Source organism: Eschrichtius robustus, chromosome 1 (assembly GCF_028021215.1).
Source record: "Eschrichtius robustus isolate mEscRob2 chromosome 1, mEscRob2.pri, whole genome shotgun sequence".
NCBI lineage: Eukaryota > Metazoa > Chordata > Mammalia > Artiodactyla > Eschrichtiidae > Eschrichtius > Eschrichtius robustus.
In genome coordinates this window covers 121,017,101-121,041,379 of record NC_090824.1, presented here as the reverse complement: position 1 = coordinate 121,041,379, position 24,279 = coordinate 121,017,101, and the positions used below count along the sequence as shown (strand labels likewise).

Here is a 24,279-nt window from a genome sequence, read left to right as displayed (position 1 = left end):
TCTCTCTTCAGGATACATATAATTTTCCTTTATGAAAAAAAATGAAATCCTACTCTATACTATGTGTACCCTGCATTTCCTAAATAACACTATATCCTGAACATCTTTCTGTCAATATATAAAGATACATATCACAATTTTTAATGCCTGCATAATATTCCATTAAATGGACCTATCATACTCGTTAGGCAGCCCCTGACTGATGGATATCTACACTGAAATACTATTTATGATCCTGGTTTAGTTCAACTTTTTGGTCTCTTGTTTTCCTTTTCTTTCCTTTGTTCTACAAAATGACACAGGTAGTATAAAAAGTCAGTGGGGCAGATTGCAAGCTACTTTCAAAACTGAAGTTAAGGTGAGACACTGACAAGGAAACCCAAAGAATCAAGAAGGGATGAAATCAGCAGATCTGTAAGAACAACCCAAGATACTGCCAATACTCCCAACGGAAACAAGGCAAACAGTCATCACACCTGTGCTTACTGGCTCACTGTCAGTCTTTGGCTCTACACTGTGAGCTCCATGAGGGGCTGTACTGTCCACAGCTCAATCCCAAGCACCTGGCACATAGCTGATCAATAAGTGTTTGCTGGATGAATGAATCTCAAGGATAGATGACTACAATGAAGTCATTTCAAAATGCTGAATTTAATCAATTGAATTATATTCCAACTAGAGAATTAACGGGCAACCAGAAAGGGAGATGGGACACACAGCATGTCTAGTAAAAGCAGAGTATGGAGAGGCAAAACTGATCAGTGTTTCCAAGAACCTAAGAAACTAGAGTAGCAGGAAGAACCCTATTATGGAGAGGGATGCATGAAGCTGTCAGGGCTCAATGACACTGGCCACTAAGATGATCCTCTCACTCCTCTTGCCTGAGCCCGCACTCACCAAGCACATCATTCAGCTTCCCATGTGGATGTGCATAAAAGGAGAAAACACAGGAATCAGCAAACTCGAGCCCCAGGCTAACTGCCAGCTTCTCTTCTCATCATGAATTAATACTCTGACGTGACACCTCCGATGAGAACTGGACTTGGGTAAGTCAGTCTTCTGAAATCTGAAGGTCTCTGACTGCCCTAACGGTGCTGAACATTTAAACCATGACACTGAAACATGGTACCTATTGTGAAGGCCAGATTCCTGCATAAGTGGCCCCCATGCTCCTCACCTCCGGGAATTCATACCTGTGTAAACCCCTCCCCTGAGTGTGGTGGGACCTGGGACTTGCTCCTAACCAACAGAATACAGCAGAGACCAGCCAAGTGGCAGTCACCTGGACCCCGTCGGTAGGTGCAGTCAGCTGGGATTCTAACACCAAATTATATAGGGTATACTTCTGATTACTGGGAAAAGAATATTTATTTCATAATCTAACTTTTAAGTCATTTTAATAGATATAGATTAATCTATTAATAGATTTAATAGATATCTAAATGGTTGTGTTAGAAAAATCTCAAAAGGATATTGTAGAAGGACTTCCCTGGTGGCACAGGGGTTAAGAATCTGCCTGCCAATGCAGGGCACACGGGTTCGAGCCCTGGTCCGGGAAGATCCCACATGCCACAGAGCAATGAAGCCTGTGCGCCACAACCACTGAGCCTGCGCTCTAGAGCCCGCGAGCCACAACTACTGAGCCCGTGTGCCACAATTACTGAAGCCCGCACGCCTAGAGCCTGTGCTCCGCAACAAGAGAAGCCACCACACGAGAAGACCGCACAATGCAATGAAGAGTAGCCCCTGCTCACCGCAATTAGAAAAAGCCCGCACGCAGCAACAAAGACCCAACGCAGCAAAAATAAATAAAATTTAAAAATAAAAAGTTTTTTAAAAAGGGTATTATAGAAAGAATAAGAACTTTAACAGTTTTTTTCCTAACATTGGCTCTGTTCTGGCCAGTGGAAGCAAATTATAAAATAAATCTAATTTGCTGCAAGAGATAAAAACACAAGAGATACCAATTTATCCCATCAGATTGGCAGACTGAGTATGGACAGGAACACATGTGGGACAATGGGAACACCAGGCGGGAATGTGAATCAGTACCACCACTTTGGAAAGTAATCTTCAATATCTAGTAAAGCTGAAGATGCACAAACCTCATGACCCAATAATTCCACTGCTAACAAATACCCAAAAAGCTTCTCACACATGTCCACAGGAGACCTTTAGAAGAGTACTTAAGGCAGCACTGTTTTCTAAGAGCAAAAAAGTGGGCAGAGAGGGAGTACTGAACACCCATCATTAGGCAAATGGATGGATAAACTGTGATATATTCATGCAGTGAAAGAACAAACAGTCGTGGAAATAACTGGATTAGAATTACAAGTCCCAACACGAATGACTCTCACAAATACATTAAGTAAAAAAGCAAGCTGGGGGCTTCCCTGGTGGCGCAGTGGTTGAGAGTCTGCCTGCCAATGCAGGGGACGCGGGTTCGAGCCCTGGTCTGGGAAGATCCCACATGCCGAAGAGCAACTGGGCCCGTGAGCCACAGCTACTGAGCCTGCGCGTCTGGAGCCTGTGCTCCGCAACAAGAGAGGCCACGATAGTGAGAGGCCCACGCACCATGATGAAGAGTGGCCCCCACTCGCCACAACTAGAGAAAGCCCTCGCACAGAAACGAAGACCCAACACAGCAAAAATAAATTTATTAATTAATTAATTAAAATCACATGGAAGCTAGCAAACAAAAAAAAATTTAAAAATTAAAAAAAAGCAAGCTGAAGAAGGGTATGGACACTATGATGACATTTTCACAAAAGTTTAAAATATGCCAAATAATATGCCAAATCTATAACATCTAAAGACGAATGCAGAAATGACAAACACCAAATCAACGTCATATTCATCTCTGAGTGGGAGACAGAGGACTACAGGGGGCTTCAGCTAAATGCATAGTTTTACTTCTTCAATTTATTTTTCATTATATCATCAAAAAAGAAAGAAAATTACTTCTTCCTGCCCTCACTTAAAAAAACCCAAATCTGCAAAGACCATGAGCTTGAAGGGAGTCAAACTGTTAGTCCCTCAGGACATGCACAGAACTCAGTCTTGCCCTGTACATTCTGGGGACCACCCAATTAGAATTACAGGGCAACAGTAACTAATCTCCATCAAATCTCTACCCTTCACGCCTTTTTCCATACTGAATATGCGATCTTATCTAGATGTCAACATTTTCTATAAATGGTTATTGGTTAAATGTCCAACAATAAAAGAGTAGTTAATTAAAACATGGCACATCCACTCAAAAGGATATCAATAGCTCTTTAAAATAATGGTTACAAAGAGTATGAAGTAACACAGAAAATATTTACTAGCTATAATGTTACTTTTTTTTTTTTAAGAACAAGATTTGAAACTGGATTTTCAGTACTATAAAGAACTGTAACCAGGGCCTGGGAACAGAGCTTTGCCCTGTGGCACAATTTAGGTGGTGCAAACATTTTATGAGCTTAGAGGACCCTTCAAATTTTTAAGTTCTATCCCTGCCATCTTCCTCTCCAAGGTGGGGAGCTTGCCCGACCCTGGGCCAGCAGAGATGGATGAGTTACCCAGGACAAGCCCCTCCGTGTGCATAGGCCACCCTCACCTGCCTTCATCCTTCTCCCATCTGACCACCAGGGGCCCCTCTCTGCAGGAACGCATGCTCCCTTGACTTGTGGCTACCTTCAATGCTACTTCCCTACCCAACCCCTGCGTCAAATCGCTAAAATTGTTCTATAGTGTGAAGAGCCAGTATCTGCGTAAATGATGTGTTTTCAGTAGTAAGAGGAGGAAGAGGGCTGTGCAACTGAGGCCAGGGATGACTAATTCAAAAGCCAAAGCATTGATACAAGGTCAAAGAAGGACCACTGGTAATAGCAGGAACTTTCCATAAATTAATAACAGGGCTCAGACTGGGGGAGTGCCTCCGAATTATGTATGAAGAAAATGAAACAGCATAAATACACACACCCTGTCTCCTTCTTAAGAGGCAGTTCCCCTCTCCCTATATCTGGCCGGACTTTTGGAGAAGGGATGAGCCATCTTTAGGAGGCAGGAGATAGATGGGCCCCTGGGCCAGACAGCTGGTGTCTGTCAAGTGGAGTAAAACTGAAGCTTTGTTCTCACCCAGACACTCCAAGGACAAAGCTAGTGGCAGAAGCTGAGTTCTGCTAAAGTAAAGAGATAAGGTGCCCACTCCTGAGGTCAAGGAAAACTTCCCTGTCTGCACATGCGCAGGAAGGCGCCTTGGGGGTCAAAAAGGGAGGGGGTGTCACCCCATCATAAGTGTGGAATGCACCCACAGGCCTCTGCGGAGGGATCCACCTTAGCAAAAAGTTGTGCACACATCTTGGCGGCGGGGGGGGGGGGGGGGGGGGGGGGTGTCCTAGGACCAGTCAGGTGTGAAAAAAGAAACGAGATAATTGGCCAAATGTAAACAAAGACCCGGAAGGGCTGTCCCCTGTAAGTGATTTAAATTCCCTCTTCACTGCGCTCCATTCAGGACTCCCACATTCCTCTCCAGGTGTGTATTTCTGCCTGGCTTCTCACTTACCGCGCTCCTCATTAGAGAGGACCTCTGTATCCTTTCTCTCTGGGTGTGTATTTCTCCCTTGCTTCTGTCTTAAATAAACAAACTGCTTCTCTGTGTGCTCTCCCATACGTTGTGCTGTGTCTTTAATAATAAACTTTGTACCTGTTTTTACAGTTTTTGCCTCCTTGAAACATTCTTGCTTTCAAACGGGGGAAAGAGCTAGGGCCAATCTGCTTCTAGCCTCTAGCCTTAGAGGCTGTGTAAGGCCTTATAACCTTCCTTCCTTAGGAAACTTACCCAGATTTCCCTCAGATCCACCTCATAACCATAATGCCATCTACATCCCAAAGTATGGGCATCTTTACACCAAAACGTCCCTCTCTGGACGCGTTAGGTCAACGGCAAATGAAGCTTACCTGACACAGCCTGATAATTTTTTTCAATAGCACATTACCCCAGCAACCCAGAAATCCCTCAGCCATCCTGGAGAGAGTGTGGCAGGGGTTCCTGTACTAGAAGTACTATTATAATAATATTTTTTTAAACAGTGGAAAGAAATAAATCAAAACAATAGCCCTGGGTACATTTCTATTCTACTTTTCCTTCTTTTCAAAATGCTTCAATGAGGATGCTCTTTTCAAGACAAAAATTTAAGTGAAAACTTCTCGCATAAAAGAATGAACCAATGAGAAAAGACACACAAACAAACAGAAAATGCAGAAATTGCCCATTTCTAGCTATCAAAACCAAAGAGACACGACTGATTCTGGGTGTAAAAGACTCAATGGTTCATTTAAAGTAAGTTTGCTGTTAAATTTTGTTTTACCGTGGTTAAACACATATAACATAAAATTGACCACCTTAAACATTTTTAAGTTTAGAGTATAGTATTAACTACATGCACCTTGTGGTACAACAGATCTCTAGAACTTTTTCATCTTCTAAAACCGAAACCCTGTATCGACTGAACAACTCCCAGTTTGCTAATCTGTACCCATTCCCTGTGGGCACATAATGAGGCTTGAGCCCAGGACCCTCGTTAAAGCCCCCGTGGAGCCCTGGATTGCCCTTATATCAGGCCCGGGGCTGCCATCAGTGGGAGCCACAAGCACAGCATTCCAAACAGCTTCGGCTCCAGGGAGAGTGTGAGTCCTTCCCTCACCCCGCCACCAACAGGGCCCCAAGGCAGATATTTCCAATCGCTTTTGTGGAAATGGCCTTCAATCCACCTTGCAACACTTGTGTCCTTTCTGCTCCACACTAGTGCATTCACCAGGGGAATTCTGTTGATGGTAGAAAGGTGAAGGTGGCTGTATTTCTAACCCGTAAGAAAACGAACTTCAAAATGTTCAAACCATTTACAGTGGCCTTGCAGTCAGGGCAGGGACTGCTGCATAACTGATGGGATCCTGTAAATCTGCAACATACATGTGGCCTCCGACAGGTCCAGATGGATTCACGAGTGGGCTGAAATCATCGGGACCCCTGGAACCCAAGGAGCGGCCACCGATGTTGCTCTAAGCCACTCTGCACAGCTTGGAACGATGCTAACATTTTTAGGAGAATCCCTGCAAAAACAGATTGGTTTCTGTTCCCATCTATTAATAACAGCTATTTTGAAATGCTATTTAAATCTTCTATTGTTAATTTGAACTTTTCGTGGGTTCTGTCTCCCCAGCTGAGCTGTGGTGGGGCAGCAGGGACTACACACCACGTGGATCTGTAACCCCCGAGAAGGGCGCGGTGCCCCTTCACAGATGCTCGTAAACATTGGTTCATTTGCTTGTTCTACTTTGGTAAGGCCCATCATTTTAATTAGTGAGTGGCTCTGCCCAAATGATATATCACTTGCTGACTCAAGGTGCCTTCCAGCCGTGAGCTCTGCTTCAGGCTGCCCTGCAGTGAGCACGGGCGCTCACCCATGCCCGCACCCACACCAGAAGTGTGTTCGTATTACCTTTAGGGTGTTTTATTATGATCCACAGCTATATTTGGCAACTTTTCTTTCTAGCATTAGAGAAGACACATTACCAGATGTTAAAAAAGGAATCTGCCGAATGCACCAGCTAGAACAGAAAAAGTATTATTAAAAACCTGCGTAAACTCTCTCCCTCCCAAACTACCTACACCCCCGATGCATCCAGGATAGTACAGAGGAGGGGAAGGCATGACTTTGTATACTCACGCGGACACAATGCTAGTCGTGACTTTCGGGTTCACACCCGACACCAGTCTTTGGCTGAAAAGCTAAGGATTGGGGCTGGGAAGAAAGATCCAGCCTCCTGTCTCTGCCCTTTTCCTCATACATGGCGGGAGGGGCCTGGACTTCCCTGTCGAACACAGGAGTCTGTGAGAGACTCTTTTATCTGGGGTTAACGACTTGAGTTCAGCACATTAATATTATAACTATTTTAGAGAGGGCAGGGGAGGCCTCCTGAGCTCTTCTAGAGATAATTAAAAACGGGGGAAAAAAAGAAATCTGAAATAAACAAAAAAACAAGCTGAAGGCACCAGGGGTTTCTGAATAACATCTTCCCGGTGAAACAATTTTAAGAATTCCATAATGCAAAAGCAACCCCCCTCATTCTCTCCCACATAAACACGCTTGTTATTTCAGCCCCACTCAGCTGAGCAGCAGAATCTCTTGCCTTCACTTCGGCAGCTACTTTGTCCAGAGATGTCACTGGCACACAAGCATTCTCAGGAGAGAAAGAAGGCTGACCGTAGCCAGCACGTGCAGGCACACCTCAAGGAGGAATACTCCTGTTCCTGTAACTTCAACAACTCACTGCCCTGCGGTCGGATTGCTGACCTCAAACACCAATTTTGCCTTAACAGACTGAAAACTTCAGGCCTTTTGATGTTTATCAGCATGTTCCCAGTAACTCTCTTGCTGTAGCAGAAAGGTAATCAAATAAACCATTTTATTATCACTGATGACTACGTTTTTACAACACCAAGATCTACCGACCCTCGGCGGCGGGGAGAGGGGGGGAATCAAAAAAAGCCCACCGAGCAGTACAAAGCCACTGTTTTACCCTCTTTTCACCCGCTTTTAGGTTAAAAACTTATGGGACATGAAACCACATCCAAGAAGTCAAAAATAAAATCATCAATCTAAGGAGAAGGAGGAAAATAGAAGAATTATTAAGAGAAAGGAACAGGCAGAAAGAGTGAAGGGAGGATGGAGGAAGGGCGGCAGTGCTGACGGGAGCAGAGAGAGAGTCGGGGGGACAATGGAGAGGAGAGGACAGGTGGCTCGAGGGCTCGAAGGGAGAATGTGAGCCTGAGAAACTGCCCCTCACACATTCAGCTGCTCACTTGGGGTGTGAAGAAATAGATGGGCCATTTTTTAATATGCTGTTAGGTTTCTCTCTCTTCTTCTTTTTTTTAAATCCAACCTGCCCTTTCTTTGTCTTGACACATATACACAAAGTTAAGATGTCATCGGGGGGAAAATCATTTATTCCACTTACAACATGGAAATACCTTTCTGAATTACCTATCGTTTTGCTAACAGGCCCTATTCTGAGCCAACACCTACCTGACCCTCAGAGTAAAGCACGGGTCTCACGCCTACCACCACGTACGGCACGCTAGCAGACAAGTCTAAGGTCAGCCTGCGCATTCGCTTAATGATTTTAATCAAGTCATTTAGTCCAGTCAACAAATATTCACTGAGCCTCTGCAGGGCTGAATAAGACACAGTTCCCGCACTCGGGAGCTTCGATTCAATAGGGAACTAGAACAGACAAGCCACCGTGCAAGAGTGAAGAGGCTGGTACGTGCCAAGCGGTGGCACAAGCCAGGCATGGCCTCCAGGCAGGCGCAGGATCAGTTCGAACTGGGCCAGCAGGAAATGCAACTGAGAAGCAGCCATTCGAGTGGGCTATTCAAAGGGATGGGTCAAGTAAACGCAGGACAGCTTGAGAAAGGGTGGAGGGAGGACAGAGCAGAGGAAGTACTGACCAGTGAAAATTACCGCACGCACGGATTCCTGCTGGTAAGCCATGATAAACAGTTGCCAGGACCACGCGCGGAGGCCTTGAATCCACTACAGGAGAGACAGGAGGAATGGCAAGGAAGGGACAAATTGAAGGAGACTGTGCAGGGGGCACTGCAACACTCAACAGCCAACTGGATGCAGGGGTGTGAAGAGGAGAAAAGTCAGAATAACCCGAGAGAGCAAAAGCAGGTCACAGAGAGGATGACGAGAGCACGAAAATCATGACAGATGCACCGAGAGGGACATGATGTCTCTCTCCCCTGTGGGAGGCTTTCCTGATGATGGATAACCTGGACCTACCCCGAGAAAACTCCAGACAAACCCAAGTTAAAGGGTATTCTACAAAATAACCAGCCTCACCCTTCCAACGTGTCAAGGTCATGAAAGACAAAGAATGACTGAGGAACTGCCCAGAATAAAGGAAGTTAATGAGGCAAGACAACTAGCACAGTACAAGACCCTGGACCTGGATCCTGGACCAGGAAGAGGCTTTTTTTTTTTTTTTTTTTTTTAAGATTTTTTCCTTCTTTCGCTCTGAAGAACATTATTAGGACTGTTGGTGACACCTGAATAAGGTTTGTAGATTGGAAAATAGTACAGAATCAATGTCAATGTTTTGATTTTGATGTTTGTTATGCAAGAAAATGCCCTTGTATTTTTTAGGAAATATACACTAAAGTATTTGAGGGTGGAGGTAAAGGGGCATCATGTCTATAACTTACTCTGAAGGTTCAAAACAAAAAATCACAACACATGTATGTGTGTGTGCGTGCATGTGTGTGTATGTGTGTGCGTGCGTGCGTGTGTATGTGTGTAGAAAAAGAGCGAATGTGTGAGAAAGAAAAAGCAAGTGTGGTGAATAGTTATTATTTATAGAATTTGGATGAAAAGTATATAGAAATTATTTAAATGATTCTTGCAATTTTTCTATAAATCGGAATTACTTCAAAATAAAAAGTTAACGGGAAAAAAGATTAAGGAAGCTAGGATTAAGAGCTGTTTAGAGACAAAAGAGCTGGGCTTCTGGGTATTAAATTCTGAATGGGATTCAGAAAGCTGGAAATGGAGGTTTGAAGGCGTCTGGGGGGGCTGAGTAAAACCTGGTTAAAAGCAGAGCTCGAAGGCAGATTGCCAGAGCTCCTCTCTCAGTTCGCTCCTTAACAACCAGCAGTAGTAACAATTGCTTAAGTTATTCTCATTTCTCTCTGCTTCAATTTCTTCACTCCATAACAGCAGTGATAAGGCTATCTGCCTCACAGATATGGAGCGAGGATTGAAGGACATGATACAAGCGAACCACAGTGCCCCGTGAGGCCCACGGTAACTGTCCATTAGCGACTAATGTTGGCCCTGAGATGGGGTTGATGCTGGGAGAAGGGAGGAGTCCCGGTAAGAAAAAGGCCCAGGACAGGATCCCACTGAATCTCCCATTCAGAAGTCAGGAAGAGAAAGGAGATAAGTGAGGTCTGAGTTGCCCCTGAAGAGCCAGTGACAAGGAGACGCGGAAAGAGAGAGGCTGGGGAGAAGGGTGACCGCCGGCAGCAGATGCGGGGCAGAGACCAAGGAGCAGGGGGACAGAGTACGGGCCTCAGCTCTGCAACCTGGACACCTCTGCTGGAGCCCCACGCGACAGCAGTTTCAACAGAAAGGTGGGGCTGAGGCCAGAAGGAGTAAGTGGGCAGTCCGAGGCGGGAAACCTGAGGACAGGTCAACAGAGGAGCAGGGTGCAGAACTGCACTGCCCAATCCAGCAGCCATCAGCCCCAGGTGACTATTTCAATTGAATTTAAATTAACTGAAATTTTACCAAAATCAGAAAATTTAGTTGCTCGGTCACACTTGCCACATTTCACGCTCTCAGCAGTCACATCTGACTACTGGTCACTATACGGTTACCAGTGACAATACGGCTAGTGACCACCACATTGGACAGCACAGATACAAATGCTTGGGGTGGTGAGGAGGGTACAATGGGAACTTACATTAAAGCAGAAGGCAGTAAACTCCAATGTAAACATCCTTAATCTGGTGAATGAAAAAAGGCTGTCTCCAGAAAGGAAACTGACTGGAAGTTTAAGGAATGGAAAAGTCTGCCATAACCTCTAATGGAATGCAGCTGGGAGTTCATAAAAGATGGATTTTTTTTTTTTTTTTCATAGAAAAGTAAGACCTAGGTGAAATTAGAGCTAGCATAAGTTTACAGTGGAACCAGTGCAAAGGTCTTTGTGATAAGTTGGCAGACTGGGAGAAGGAAAAGCAGATGATGAGGGTGATTTTGGATTGAGGACTGGAATATGAGAAGTCCAACATGTTAAGACAAAGGATTCTGGGATTCTGGACAAAACTGAAATGGCTGGAACGTATACACTCCAAGTAGATAAACAGAGACATAAAGGGATTGGAACAGTAAGTTATTAAGGGACCAGAGTCTTCAGTGACGGTTAGTCTGGTGCAGTAAGTGGAAAGAATCGGCGAAGCAAACTGACATCCAAGTTCCAGACCTTGAAGGTGGAAAAAATTCCCATGACTAAACAAGTTCAAGAAGTGAGTGGCTGAAGTAAAGTAGAAACCAAGGCCATAGAAGTTGATGTTGAGGACCTTGATGAACTTCAAGATCAGTGAATTAACAGAGCCTCAACAGTGATGCCAAAGTCACCAGCAAGAGACAAGGTAGAGAACAGAACCAAGTTAGTTGTTCATGTTTGTTTGTTAATTTTTTGTAGCATCAAGTGAAGTGATTCCCAAACCTGGGAGTACATCAGAATTACCTGGTGAACTCTCTTTTCCCTCCCCTTCTGTTTCCTTCTTTTTGGGTTTGTTTTTTAAATAAAAATGTTTAGGTCTTGCCCACCTGATGATTCTAATGTGGTATGTTTAGGAGAGGCTAAAGAGCTGCGTTTTTCAAAGTGCTCCAGGTGACTCAGAGGAGCCACCAGGTTTGGCAAGCACTGATTCAGAAGATAAGAAGGAGGGTATGGGGCATAAGCAGACAGCATGACGTGTAGCGAGAAGACTCTGTTAGGGATGGGTTAATGGTCTGGAGGCAGCACTGAGAAGCAACGGGAAGCCCAGTCCCTGCACCGGTTGAGATGGGAGAGGGCTGTTCTGAGGGAAGTTGTTCACTCAGGCTCTGGAGCTAGGGGAGGGACAGGTGATGGACTCAGCTGCAGCAAAATGAAAACAAAGGCATGTGGCTGCAGGCTGTAAGAAACAAGAGACTGCAAGGCGAGTTGGAGACACACAGGTTAGCAGCCTGCAGGACAGGAGGCTGAACAGTTTGTTATTGAGGGATCCAAGTGTAATGAGGTGTGATTCATTAAAGGGTTTGTAGGGCTTAGTGGCTGGATTCTTGGGCAGTAAGGATTTTTCTATCTGAACGCTATCAGATTTCTAATATGTAAACCATTAAAGATTATTAAACCTTCGGGTAAACAAGCTTGCAGAAGAAGCTTATTCATTAACAGTGAAAAATCTGTCTTCCCAACCCACATTTTTATACAGATGAAATCAGACTGGAAAGAATATCAAGGTTTGCTTTGGAGCAGAAAGACAGATGGGGCAACCCCAAACCTGTGAGAGGGATAGGGCATTCCCTCCCTTCCCTCTCCCAGAATGAGGGAAATTTATGAACTGAGAATACAGAAAGGGGCCCCAGCCAATGTTAAGAACAGAAGAGGTGACACAGATGACCGAGTCTCAGGAGCACTGCTACCCTCACCCGCCCCCCCCCCACATCCCCCAATGGGTAAATGCTAGGGATGTTTCTCAGTAAAGAACATATTTACTTTCACAAACCCAACTTATTTAAAGAGCAAGCTGCAAATGTTCGCCCCTGCTTCTGAGAGAGCTGCACTTCTGTAGGTTCAAATCTGCTTACTCCTATTAAATAATTTCTAACACTGACATACACAGACTTTAAGACGAGGGCATGAGCGCAGCCAGGCACACACGCACGCGCGCGCACACACACAACCTCGTGCATATTGAAGAAATGACTCACTTCATTTGCTGCTGCCTGCCACTATTGGGTTTTGATTCTACCTGTTCAAATACAAAGTTTCCTATTAGATTAACTACAGGAAAGAACTCAGGAGTCTTAACCCTGATTTTGTGCATGACTTTAGAGCACTCAAGAGGCTTTAACCTGGGCATCAGGAGAAGCCACTCTCTAATCAGCCACTGCTTTCTCTCCATAATCTTTCACAAAACGATAACATATCTTACCACTTTGAGAGCCAATTAATGGAAACCCCTGGTAGAATAAACAAGGCTAAGCCTCGTATGTCCTGTTACCTGCAGTTCTTGGGGGTCCCTTCTCAGCTCACCGTAAGACGGCACAACAGCACCCTGGAACTTCAAAGAACCCGAGCCACTCCTTTTAAAGATGAGAAAGGGGTAGGGAGGGGGCAGAGAGGTGAACCCGCCCAAGGTCACTCTGCTCTGAGTAACGGGACGGCTGACTTGGCACTGCCCCCTGGTAATCTGTGCTCCACCCCAGCTCCCCCAAACAGTCCCTTGGGGCTTCTGCTGGCTTGCTAGCATGCAACCTCCCCCGGCCCCCGCAAAAATGCAACGCCAGTCGCGCTCGGTGCCCAACTTCATCCCTTCGCGTCAGCATGCAGTTAACCCTCCGGCCGGCAGCAGGTCACATGGGCCACGCTCAGCTCTCTCTCCCCCGAGCCCAGCCCCCCGGCGGCCGCCCCAAGGTCACCGGCTGGCCCCGGGAGCTCCCGCCTCGGGCGACGGGAGACGGCAGGGCGGGGGCCAGGGGCGCGGCACTCACCGGCGCGGGGGGCGGGCGCGCCGCGGCTGCCCATGTCCTCGCCGGCGCGGCTGGGTGCGGCGGCCGCTGGCGCTGGCTGTGCTGGGCGCCCGGCTGCGGGCCCGCGCCGCGGGGAGCGCCGTCCAATCAGTGCGTGCCTGCCGCCTGGCCCGGCGCGCGGCCCGGCCGGGTTCGCGGCTCCCGGGGGGCGCGAGCCGCCGCGCGCCGCCCGAGCGGCTTCCGGGCGCGTTGCCTGGACGCGGTTGCCGTGGCAGCCCGAGCTGGAGGCTTTCCCCGCGCCCGCGCCCAGCCCCGCGGCACCGCCCCTCCTCCCTCCGCGTTCCCACACCCGAAATAGCCTCTCCTCCCGCTGCTGTTTCCCACCCAGCTCGCAGCCCAGCGGCTCGGAGTCGGCGGGCGGGGATTTCGCTTACTGGAAAATAAGTCCTGTTGTAGGGCTGGTTGACTTGAAGAGAGGGGTGTTGAAATGGTGCCTGATTAAGATAATAGCCATGGTGCCTGCCCTGTAATTCTCTTCAGAGCCCTAGCATCCGTTATTTACCAAACCTCTTTCCCACAGAAAGCGTTATTATCTACCCCCACCGCCTTCCAAATCGAGGAGAAGTTATTTTATGAGGCCACCGTCTGGGAAACAGCTTGCGCGTTGACGCCCCACCTGTGCAGCGGAACTAACTAACCCTCGAGGCGGCCAAGTGTCATCTAATGAATCACCTTGACACCGGCCACTGGGACCAAGGATCCGGTCTCATGGCAGCAGGCACGACGCAAGAAAGAAAGAACTGCTACCACCCCTCTTCTTCACATGCCTTCCTCCTCCCTTCTGCCTCACCCGCCTCCTAGGGCGTCCTAACTCTTTGCACCTTCCTCTCAATGTGCATTCTGAGCAGGCTGCACACGCCGATCCACTCAGAAATTTGCTTCCTCTCTGTGGGCGGGATTTAAGCAGAGTTGGGGACCCCCACCTACGCCCACCTCCGGTTCATACCTCTTTCCTGTCGCTAGTATTTACCCAGGAAGGGTGTTCCTATCCGTCTCCTCCACCAGCCACAGCCTCTCCAACCCAGGGAAAGGGAGGACTTGGTAGAAAGACTCTGGGCTGTGGAGTTAGGCTGAGTTGTTCTGGAATCCTCTCTCCAACAGTTACTTCTATGTGGTCTTGGATATTCTGTTTCCATACCTACAAAACGGGATAATATCCCCACCAAGGGCTAATGCATCCATAACATTCAGTGAACAATGCTTATTGGATGCTTGTCAAATTCTAGAAACTGTGCATGCACAATGGTGAAAAAGAAAAAGAGACACGAATCTCTGCTCTCATAGAGCTTACAGCCGGAAACACATCAATCAAATAACCACAGACAGCATGAAACTGACATTGTGATAAGGAGAGTGCATGACCTTGTGAATTATGTTGTGGAGATCTGACCTAGGAGGATCCCTTTAGCTCAGTGATTATTCTTTCCTTTTTTCCCTTTGATTCCCACTGCCTGGCACATGGTACGCACTCAGTAAATGTATATGGAATTGAATCCTATGTCATCCTGATAACAGTATCACTCAGTTTCCCACTGACTTTCTCCCACTGAAAATATATTTGAAACATACATAACTCTCTGCTATGTCTGGAAAGACATGCAGGTCTTACGGGAAAGTACTCATTCAAACCCAGAGCCCACCATCAAGAGTCCCAAGAAAGGTTCAAAATGTTTCTGGCCTGTCCCCAGTGGGTTGCCTTCCAGAGTGTAAGGTGTGCATCTCAGATGGGCACATGAAAGTCCCCTCTGCCTCATTTCTTCCACCCCCCCCCCCCCCCCGCCCTTACTATTCCACTCCCTCCCCTGGTCCCAGCTCCATTCTGCCACTCCCCCTTGATTCAGAGCTGCAGGGCACCCATTCCTGGCTTCCTAGGAGAATGGCAGCAATCCTTATAATCCTCAGAGTAGAGCATATGTAAAACAGAGGAAACTCTCTCCTGTACTTCTGCTGGCCTTCAAAGCATAACTTTATGCTGTAATTGCCACAAGACTCCATCACTCTCAAGGGTAGAGAAGAAGAGGACCTGGTAAATGAGGGCCCTTGCTATGTATATATACCATTTCATTCTGGCTGACTTTAATTTCCTTTAAAAAAAATCATATCAATTAGCATAAATAGAATCCAAAATTTTAAAAGATTCATTAGTAAGAAGACAAATAATTGTAGCTCTTGCAAACTCTGAATTCCTCAATAGGAATCCTGAAGTTTCATAGTATAGTAGAGCCACGACTTCCCACTTCTGACCTTTTCTTCCCCCTTGTTCAGGTGACATGTTTTGAATCCTGAGGAGACACAGTGCACAATGATTTAAGCCTACCTTAATTTTTTTCCAACTCAAACTATTTCTGTAGGATAAATTTCAAAGAACTATCTGTTTTTCCAGAATTGTTTGATTGTGACTCATTACAGGAAATGGATTTTTTTTTTGCATTACTTTAATTTAAAAGCTATGATGTATCACAAATTATTTAATACTGGCACAGATTAACAAAAATAGTTTCATCAAAGAGAGCAATTTTATAAACTTGATGGTTGTCATACTATTCAGCAACCAGTTATTAAATACAAATAACTAGTGCAGTGTATTTTGCTAGACGCTGTGGAAAATTTTTTTTTAAGTGATTTATGGCACAGCTGAGGGGTTTTATTTGTTTGTTTCTTGTTGTTGTTGTTTGGCTGCACCGCACTGCTCGTGGGATCTTATTTTCCTGACCATGGATCGAACCGGTGCCCCCTGCAATGGAAGCGTGCACCAGACCGCCAGGGAATTCCCACAGCTGAGTTCTGGTCCTACCTGTGTCTCAGCACCACCAAAAGTCACGAAGATACGATACACGGGGCTTCTATGAGGCCAGTGAGCTGGCTCATCTAGGGGAAGGTCAAGGGACTGTATAGGTCAAAAGTGGTATTTGTAAAAAGGCTGGAAAGCAGGTGGACCAAGAATGTGGTGAGCCCTGCAGGGTGGTTAGCACTTTATCTCTAACTAAGGCTTGTTACTCAGTGGGGCGTCAAGATCCATTGTGAGGTGTGTCACACAGTGTCACACAGTGTTCTTCACCAATAATAAGGTGCTAAAAGATTGACCCACAAGCAATGGTCATATATAGGAACCAGAAAGAGGAAGAGGGTTCCCACAAAGGGAACAACGAGGAAGAACCAGAGATGTTAGGGACGTCAGAGAAGCTCCAGGTGGAAAGTTTGGTGACAAGTCCCACAGAAGTCAAGAAAATTTAGTGAATAGAAGGTCACTGGTGACCTTCATGGGTATTTTTGAGTTATTGGACTGCTGTGGGTTAAGAAAAGACTGGCTGCCAGAGAAATGCAGGAGGAGGTGTGGGTCACTCTTTAGAGAAGTTTGGTAGTGCAGGGAAGGTGAGAAATAAGGTCAAGAGAGAGGTTTTTAGTGCTAAGTGAACATTTTCAAGATAGAAGAAAATACGTTTTGCATTTATATGTGCTGTTGGAGTCATGAAGAAACGGAGAGCACAATACCTCATTTTGCACTGACTAACTCAATCTAAATTCTGCCACTAATTTCATCATCACCATATCCATTTCCTTTTAAAAAATCTTTCATCAAATAAGAGAAATCTTACATTGAACAAAGGTGGGGTTCAGACCTTGGGACATTATTCTCTTAATAATCAGTTAATAAAATATGTGTTATTCTTTATTGCTTTTCTTTGGTGGTTTTCTTTGTCGATAATAGTTACATCTTAGAATTAAAGAAATCCCTTGTTTTCCTCTTTTATATATAAAAATAATGGATTTTTCACATGTTTTGAGTAAACTATAATTGACTTATCTGTTTTTGCTAACAGCCTCCCTTCATGTGTTGGCTAATTCTCTCAAATATTATGTTTTGCTTATGAATTTGTTGGTATCTATCCATCTCACAAGGGTTTTTTAAGTAATTATAATTAGGGCACAACCAGCAGGGAAGCATAAAATATTGGAAGACTCTTCCTAGTAGTGTAGTAGTGTTAACTTAGAAGGTGTTATCTATGTCTTAACTTAGGTAATTGCTGGTGTACATAGCAGGGCAAAGGCAGGCTGGGTTGTGTTGAAACAGCAAACTGAGCCTTAACATAATACTACTCACTAGAGAGTGAAATCTGGAATAAAGGAGGATTTATCCAAAGAGTTTATGGCCAGAAGTTCTAGAATAACCTTATAATTAAACTGATTCATCCAAAACCCATTTCATTGGCAAGGGGAGGGAGCACTGTAGAAAATTCCATTGCACATTGATTTTTTTTTTCCAGACTGATGCAAAATATTTATTCCAAGTTAGTAATTTTATGCAGTAGTTTCCCCCCTCAACAGACTTGTGATAACCACATCTTTTAAACCTGTAAATAATGTTATCAAAATAATCTTAATCTTTGAGATCTCACAAAAATGTATATTTTACAAGCCACCCTGAATATCAAGGCTGCAAGAATAACACAACATTTCCTATATCCAAATATTTTACAGCTGTACCCAGAAAGAAAAAAAAAAAGTGAAAAAACCATATATGCTGGGTTAAGGGCTAACGTTACCTGAGCAGCTGGAAACAAAATAAAATATCCAAATTATTAGCATTCATTTAATACAATTATAACTTCAATAGTCACTTTGTCATTGACAATGGCTGCTTGAGCACAGGGGTGAGTGCCCCAAGGGCTGGTAGTAGAAGCTGCTGCTGCAAACCTGTGTCTCCTCCTCTCTGCCCTGCCAGATCCCACTTGTGCATCGCGCCCCATATATACTGTGTGTATGTGTGTGTTTTTTAAAAATCTTTCCCACCACACAAAGTTCTCTTAAGCAGATAACAGGGAAGAACAACAACAAAAGCTAAACAAGCCAATCCCTCGCTCTCTCTTTGGGATATGATTATTTCCCTTGTGCATGAAGTATTCAACAACAATGTAAGAAAAGGAAAAGGAAAAGAACAATTTCTTCTGTATAACCCCTAAACACACAAGCTGAGTTTACTGGGTCAGATTTAACAGTAAGCATTGCTATGCCTACTTCCAGGCATCGTCACCAGATGTTTCACTTCTACTGGTTTCCGTGTCGTCTGAGTCCTCAAACTCTGCTTTACAAGTGTTTCTCCAAGGGGAGAACAGGCTAGAACTTTGGCTCTGCAAGAAGCCATTCTTCCCAAAGCCATTTCTTCTCAGCTCCTCTGTCTTCATGTGGAACTCTTTGAGCTCATCCTCTGTGAGGGGAAGGCAATTCTCATCATTTTCAGGATACTCCTGCCATCCCATTGCTTTCAATAACCTGTGCCCTGCTTCCAAAGAGTGAGAGAGGACCTCCCCTTCATCTTCTCCAGGGAGAGCAAGACCATTCTGATGACAGCCTTCCTGTCCATCTTCTTTTGCTTCAGGTGTGCTGTTGTCCTCTGATTCCTCCAGCTTCTCACAGTCTCCGCTCTCTGAGAAGTCTCCATTCCGGTCATCCTTCAGAGTCTTCAGGAACTCGCTCTTCCTGTCAGTAGTTCGGCGGGTCAACTTGGTCAGACGAGAGGAGCTGATCTCAATTGGAGGAGTGGTGCTGGCGGGGACTCTCTTTGGGAGAGTTCAAAACTATACCCCCAGCCAGTACTACTGGTTTGGTAACAGAGATTGGATTGGTAAAAGCAGACTCCCGGCCGGAGGAAAGGGATCCTGATTTGTGTTCCATTCTGTTAGCTTTCCACGCACTGGGCTTGGATGGAGGTGGTACAGGCTGAGGAACCAGGTTCTTATAGACGCTTGGAACCATGGTTGACAATTTGTTTCCGTTTGCATGGTGAGATCCTGGTGAGGTGAATGCAGCAGAGAAAGCAGCAGCAGGTTCTTCTTTGGAAACTTTTTTGATGACTAGCATTTTGGAGGGCTGCTTGGCACTAGGTGGGTTTTCCCACACTCCAGAAGGGGTCCCAATGGGTCTGCATGGCTGATTCTGTTTGCAAGCTTCTGGATTCAAAGAAGGAAAGTCGTCTTCTTCAAACTGCAACTTTTCCACCTTATCATCTTTCTTCTCTTCCCTAATCTCTGTAGGTGGCTCTTCCTGAAAGGCACAGCCTTTCCGGGAGTGGAAGCTGCCATTCCAGTGGTGATGGTTCCCTGTGCCACCCCACTATGCTGGCTCATGCCGTCGTGACCTCGGGAAGAGCCGTGCCAACCAGATAGGTTCCCTGTGATTCCAGCATATGCTCCCTTAGAGACACCAGAGTCCACGGAATCGTGGCGGAATAGGGAGGGCTGGTGCCAGGAATCTCCTGTCGTTCGTAGAGGTCCATTGTTAAAAAAGCCATCAGAGGAATTATGTCGACGACGGCTTACTCCAAGTCTACCATCTCCTCGGGGTAGGTGCTCTCCGTGTTTTTCGAAGGTGGCCGTAGGTGACTTAGCTGACTGTGGTGTTGAGAAATTTAGCCAAGCAGGAACAAAGTCATGCTGCACCATTTAGGTCCAGTGTCTCTTTTCAGCAAGGTGAGGCATCCAACCTCATGGCCAGGATCCCAGAGTGTAACCTCTGTGGTCCTGTTTCCTGAACTCCTTGAGTCTGCCAGCTGGATTTCCACGAGGTTCTCTTGTTAAAATGGTACTTAAAATTAGGCTGGCCAGCAGCACACCTTATGATGAAGCACAAAGAAGCCAGACTCTGTGTGGATCAATTTCTCAGTCCCCTCAATTGCTCACCTTAAACTATCTAGATCCTGACACATTTCCAAAAGGGGAAAGGGGAAGGGGGAGGGGAACATAAAAAGTATTTGTTACATTTAAAAAATGGAAAGGGGAAAGAGCTATATCAATGTTCACCTCATTCAGCTTCCTTGAGTGATGGCCCTATGATGTTGCTTAAATAGATAATACATGGACATTTGCACATTGAATGCAAACACTGTTCACAGAAAGGTCATAGCTTAGAAAGACAGATGGAGTTCTGTTTGGGCAAATAATGTCACTGAAATGATAGATCAAAAATAAAACACTGAAGAGCTATAAAAGATCTTCTGAGCAGTCAACTCTAGTAGCAAAACATCCACATTACAAAGCCCTTAATTTACAAATCTCATTATTCTTACACAGCTGCTACAACTAGTGTGCAGGTATGTATTTATATTTGACTTATCCTTCAAAATCTAAGGACATAAGAAACCTTGTTTAAAAAAAAAAAAAATCAGACAGGAACTTGATATGCTTTTCCCTCCGAAGAATAGCAGCTCTCAAGGCAAATTTCTTGGTATAAAGCTCTCAAATGTTTCTTCTATTTCTTTGGTCTTCACTATTTATAAATTCACAGCAAAATCAAAACAAGTAGAAAGATAGGGCTTAAGGAACAGTCGTGGAGAAAGTTCCAAAGTGAGTTTTTCTTCTCTTCAGTTTTCTGTATTTCACTCGCTCTGCCCCTTCCTGAAGACTAAACTGAGTTAATGGAAGGTAATAAGAATCTTCTGCTTCAGTAGAGAAGTCACTTTGCATCCATTTCCATCGTTATTCAATCATTTTAAAGGCCACAGGAATCTATCACTTCGGCTCCCTCCGTCCTTCACGTGCATGGGCCGTTAAGACTCCTGCACATTGATTCTGGAAAAAATTTTCCTTCCGGCGATTTTCAGAAAATAGGCCAAAAAAAAATGTGTATATATATATATATATATATATATATATATATATATATATATATATACTGTATAGTCTTTAAGCTCTTCTGAAGTTTCATGCCACAATAGCTCAGTTCAGTATAGCTGAGCAAACAATCATGTTTATTTACCATGTATTAAGCAGTCAGGACACCACAGTTTAGAAAATAGATCCCCACATAAGCTGACACTCTTGTTTCAGCTTCTCTGCCAAGTAGTACATTATTGGACAGTGATCCTTACAGGTACAAGAACTAAGAGACAACTTTCACTTCTGTTCAACAACAGAAAAGAAATGACGGGCTTCCCTGGTGGCGCAGTGGTTGAGAATCTGCCTGCCAGTGCAGGGGACACGGGTTTGAGCCCTGGTCTGGGAAGATCCCACATGCCGTGGAGCAGCTGGGCCCGTGAGCCACAACTACTGAGCCTGTGCTTCTGGAGCCTGTGCTCCGCAACAAGAGAGGCCACGATAGTGAGAGGCCCGCGCACCGCAATGAAGAGTGGCCCCCGCTTGCCACAACTAAAGAAAGCCCTCACACAGAAACGAAGACCCAACACAGCCATAAATAAATAATAAATAAATAAATTAAAAAAAAAAAAGAAATGACAATACCCACTAAATAACAATACACACAACATACATGATACATTATACTGTGTCATGCCAAGCCACACTGAAGTGAAGCAAAGGAAAAATCAGGACTATCAATACTGTCCTTATTGAAATTTTTGATATTTTGTTCTTCATGGATTATTGGCACTAATTCAATTTTTAAAGTATTGCATTAAAATATTATCTATCTTCATTACTGAGTTTTTTGGGCACCCCCTTAAATTTTGCACATATGTGCCTTACCTCACCTGGGCCCTGGCCCTGATGCTATAATAGCCAGTGTTTATGTGTCAAGCCCTAGGCTAAATGCTTTACCAATAGTATTTAATTTATTCCTTGCAAAAATCCGTGAGTAAAACTGAGGCTTAGAGACATTGCTATGGCTTGTCCAGGTCCCAAAGCTTTATGGCACTAGAAAGGATGAATACACAGATAAAGAATATGGAGGCTTTGTTTGCATGTAAGTTTCAGATAATTTATCTGTAGCTCACACCTTGGCAGATATGAGTCACAGATGAAGAGGCAGTTATTGTGTCTGATGTATAGTGTATTGCTAGAAAGCCTCCTGTTGGGATTTGCAATATTAAGCAGATTTCTAATAGGGAGTGGAAATTTCATCATGATATTTGATAGGGCTGGTAGATCAATAAATGAATTGCTGATAATCTTGATTAGTGGGTGGGATTTTCAGATGTTGGTATTTGATATTCTTATATTTGAAATACAACATCGATCTTTCATGTTATTGGCCATAGTTAGATTTCATGTAAGAATGATAATGACATATATTGTATAAATTTTAAGTGCTATTTTTGTGGTATGGTGGAATTTGAACCTGGGCACTTCTCATGCCACTGCCTGTGTTTTAACCAGATGCTGGATGGCCTCCCGATGATCACATCAGACTAGGAAGGAAAAATGCATCATAAACTTCAGTACATAAAGCGCGTGGCATAGTGAGACGTGAATAAATGTTGCTTCAGTTCCCCTTTTGTTCCCCCAAGGATTGCACATATCAAAGAATATGAAGAGTAACATACAAAAAATTTTATTTTGGGGATAGCAAATTAATTTTAACACTCTATCTGATTTCTTACACCTTCACCCAGGTCTACATTGGCAGAGAGTGAAGATTTAGTGTAATTTTCCAAATGAACCTGATAAAAGAATCTTTAGTTTGAAATACACAGAGCCAAAAATATTTTGGGATTTGAGCATCTTCTTAAATAATGAAACTGAAGCAAGTGCTTTATGAGTGCATGCTTGCTAGCAAAATGTATACAGAATGCTATTTTTTAAAGTCCTGATTAATAGACAACACATATTCTGCACTTAAAATTAATATTATGCAGTTGTTCTTACAGGAGAAACACCAAGTGTAACCCTCTTTGTTTCCTCCCTTTGGATACACTTTAATTGTTTTCATGTACACACAGCAGATTTCCCAAGGTAATGTGAATGAGCTGTAGGACTTTCTACCAGGAGCTGTAGCTGCCTCCCACCCCCCATAGTCATGTAATAGGTTTTCACCACGATAGACTCAGGAAGTAACTTTCTCTTCCCCTTAGAGTCATAAATTGTAAATTTGACACATTCTTTTTTTTTTTTTAAGGAGGATTCATGCTCTGAAGTTCCTAAACACTACTGGTATGTGTTTAGGCTAGTTACTTAATGTCTCTTTGACTCAGTTTCATCATCTGTAAAATGGCACTAATGTAGTGCCTACTTCACTGGATTCTAATGGAGATCAAAGGCACTAACTCATGTAAAAAAAACTTTAGGGCAACACTTCAGTTACTATTTTAATATTATTTATTATATCTAATATCATATAAATTTTATTATTACTATTTTCTCCCAGGACCCAATCAGAAGAGTGAAGGTCTAATTAATATTGGCTCAACTATTTTATCTTACATATGCAGACAGAAGTTGGTAATTAATCTGGTTGACTCACTCCTCACACAATTACTGATGTTGCTTGTCTTGGAACAATTCTGAGTATCCTTTTGGTGTCAGCCACACCCCAAACCATCTCTTTCCGTTGCACGAAGTTATCAATGTCCTAGTCAAACGGATGTACAGCGCCTAATATCCCGATCATTTTTGGCTGCACCTAACACAAATTCCAAGTTCTCCTCTAAGAACAATGAGTGACATTGTCACACTACTGCTTCTGCCTTATTTATCTGAATCCTTCCTGCTCCACCAATATGATTCAACCAAATTAAGCACCCACCCAGGCCCTTGAAAAGGGAAAGAGGCCTATGCATAATACTTGGTGCTGTGGGAAAGGTACAGATGGCATCACTAGCCCATCGTCCTTCCTCCCACTGCCAGTTGAAGTTATTCTGCTCACCATGGACATCTCTGAGGATAAATATAGCCAGCGATGGCTGAGGAGTCAATGATTACCACTGCCACCACCAACACCAGACAGTTATCTGGCCCCTGCTTTCAGCTGTTTGGTTTATTCTCCTGAACTATAAAGTAGGATTTCAAAGCATCACCAGAACAAAGAAGACTTTTACTTCCCTACTCCTGCCACCACCTGACCTGGGTTCTGCCCTCTAAGATTCTTTTCTCCACCTGCCTACCCTGTTCTTAGCACCAGGAGTAGATGTGGCCCATTCCTGACTAGTATCTCTGCCCAAGTCTCTTACATCAGAAGTCAGGGCTGAGCTTTTCCC

The 24,279-nt window shown here is 44.4% G+C and overlaps 1 protein-coding gene and 1 pseudogene across 7 annotated transcripts in view; both read right to left on the bottom strand.

Annotated features, from left to right (window-relative positions):
* Nucleotides 1-24,279, bottom strand: part of FAM81A (family with sequence similarity 81 member A) — a 121,653-nt gene that overhangs the window by 62,602 nt on the left and 34,772 nt on the right. For 2 of the 7 annotated variants that reach the window (XM_068552651.1, XM_068552680.1), the window contains exon 1: nt 13,317-13,384. The exons of 2 other annotated variants lie outside the window; for them this stretch is intronic. The gene's annotated coding sequence lies outside the window, so the exon portion shown is untranslated. Of the gene's footprint in view, nt 1-12,826; nt 12,872-13,316; nt 13,385-24,279 lie in introns of those variants that run through there. 3 more of the 7 variants (XM_068552689.1, XM_068552661.1, XM_068552698.1) reach the window with 3 other exon arrangements.
* Nucleotides 18,368-19,918, bottom strand: LOC137759775 (vasculin-like protein 1 pseudogene; annotated as a pseudogene).